This window comes from Mirounga leonina, unplaced genomic scaffold, assembly GCF_011800145.1.
Source record: "Mirounga leonina isolate KUSES-001 unplaced genomic scaffold, KU_Mleo_1.0 Mir_53, whole genome shotgun sequence".
NCBI classification, from domain to species: Eukaryota; Metazoa; Chordata; class Mammalia; order Carnivora; family Phocidae; genus Mirounga; species Mirounga leonina.
This window is the reverse complement of record NW_023270807.1, coordinates 21,295,959-21,298,743: the sequence shown is the minus strand read 5'-3', so window position 1 is coordinate 21,298,743 and position 2,785 is coordinate 21,295,959.

Genomic DNA, 2,785 nt, shown 5'->3' with positions numbered 1-2,785 from the left:
GCATTCTAATCAGCGTACAACAAGGTGCACAATATGGAGCCCACCAGATGATTTAGTACTTCTAAATTACAAACGGAAAAAAAAGGCCTCCAGAAAGTAGAAAGTGCTACTTCATTCATGTAGTGGTGACACAGAACTGAACATAGAGACAAAAGGAGTTATTATTTATGTAGTCATCTGTGGGAAGAACATTCCTGGCCAGGGTAGCAACAAGTGTGCTTGGCACGTCTGAGAGGCAAGGAAGCTAGTGTGGTCATGGCAGAGTAGAGTGAGTGTTCAGGCCAGAGGGAAGACATGAATTCAGGGAGATGGCGGGGAGTCAGATGGTGTAGAGTCTTTTTTTTTTTTTTTTTTAAAGATTTTATTTATTTATTTGACAGAGAGACACAGCGAGAGGGAACACAAGCAGGGGGAGTGGGAGAGGGAGAAGCAGGCTTCCCGCGGAGCAGGGAGCCCGATGCGGGGCTCGATCCCAGGACCCTGGGATCATGACCTGAGCTGAAGGCAGTCGCTTAACCAACTGAGCCACCCAGGTGCCCCTGGTGTAGAGTCTTAAAGCCCACCACGAGGACTTTGAATTTTTACTCTGAAATGAAAAGACATTCAGAGTTTTTGAGTAAAAAAGGGCATGGCTTGTGTTTTAAAAGGAACCTTGGCTGCTGTAAGGAGAGCCCCGGGTGAGACAGCAAAAACAGATGCAGAAAGACAGTTTAGGGAATTTTGAAATCATCCAGTCTTAGAGAGTACGGTGACTTGGACCAGTGTGGTAAACTGTGGAAGTGGTGAGAAGTCATTAGAATCTGGAAATATTTCAAAGGTAGAGTAGATAGGATTTGCTACTGGGATGTGACAAAAGAGTGAGTTAAAGGTGACTCCCACTTATATGGCCTGAGTAGGAGCACCTGGGGGGCTCAGTCGGTTAAGCGGCTGCCTTCGGCTCAGGTCATGATCCCAGGGTCCTGGAATCGAGCCCTATATCAGGCTCTCTGCTCAGGGTGATGCCTCTTTTCCTTCTCCTCCCCCTCCCCGCTCGTGCTTGCTCCCCCTGCTTGTGCTGTCACCATCTTTAAAATATATATATATATATGTATAGGGCGTGAGTAAATGGAAGAAGAATCATTTACTGAGCTCCAGCATAGGATGGGGAGGGATTGCCCCAAGGAGTTGAGAGTTTGATTCAGGGTATGTTCACTTCTGAGTGAAAGTTCCAAAAAGTGGTTAGAAATATGAGCCCTGAGATTACAGGAGAGGTCCTGGGCAAAGATATAAATCTGTAAATTATTAGTATACAGGTGATACGTAAAGCCAAGCAATCAATGAGATCACTGCTGCAAGTAGTCTAGCAGTTAAGTGAGAACCCTTCTCCAGCTTTTATAACCCACTGCTTGATTATGCCCAAGGACTACCTGTGGGAAACAGACACTGACATGAAGAACATCAACTTAGTTGTGCTCCTGTCTGCCACAGGGCTTTGTGAATCAGGTTGTCTCTGTTTATTGAGAAAATTCAGTTGGAACTCCCTATAGGTATTGTAGAAAATAAAATTCAGGTATTAGTTTACTAAATAACTTTCTATCATTTTGTAATAATAATGTTTGCTGTACTTTTAAGAGAGTCGAAGCAGTTTTGGGAGAGTGAAGGTGGCAGTGAGAAAAAGGATGAAGCTAAATATCTGGGAACTTTTGTATAAAATGTCACTGACATAAATGTTATATACATTCGGGTTCTTAATGAAAAACAAATACAAAAATGTAATACATTATTTTCCATCAATTCTATACATGTAATAAGGGGGACAATGAACTTTAAAGGTAGCGTAAAGGTCTCAGGAGAGACATAATGAAGATATCTCTAATTTAAAATTTTACTGAACATTAAAATGGCTCTTCAAGCAGAAACTGAAAACCCCTTCATCGAAGTGCTGCTGATTTTTTATCATTCCTATCTCTCCGCATTGACAAGGGCCAATTCCACCTTGAAACTTTTTTTAATTTTATTTTTTTTAAAGATTTGTATTTATTTATTTGAGGGAGCACAGGAGGGAGGAGGGTCAGAGGGAGAAGCAGACTCCCCGCTGAGCAGGGAGTCCGATGCGGGACTCAATCCCGAGACTCCAAGATCATGACCTGAGCAGAAAGGCAGTCGCTTAACCAACTGAGCCACCCAGTCGCCCCCATCTTGAAACTTTTAATTGCAAGTTCCCTAGCATATTATTAAAATTTCTTTCATGTATACACAGCTTTATTTTGAGCTAAAATTAGAGCTATTTTCTGTTTGTGAAGCTGAAACTTTTTTTTTTTTTTTTTTGCATTAGGAGCTAGTAAGAAAGTTTGTTTTTTAGGAGAACTGTGTATACTGATACAGAAAAATTTCTATCACAAGGAAACAATGTGAATATGAGCCCCAAATTTTCTAGACGTGTAGTATCTGTGTCACTGTTTTATAGGAGCACAATATTATTAAGGCGTTAAGGTGTTTTTCTTCTATTAGGCATAATCATGTTTCATGTGTTCATACTAATGACAAAAATGAATATATGGTTAATTTTATGCTGATAACCTTTCTTTAATCTGTGCTGCTTGCTCTTATTTTAATTTTACTAACTTTAAAGATCAGTGCCTCAAATTTTGTCTCTAGAGCCTGAAGAAGTCTTTTAAGTATGCTCTGTATTTTATTTGTTTTATTATTCAAGGCTTCTAACAGCTCTCTGAGGGAGTGCTGTATGCTAGATGATGTTCTGGGAGTTGATTTAGAAGAGCTTAGCCAAGTCTGTTGCATGTTTAAC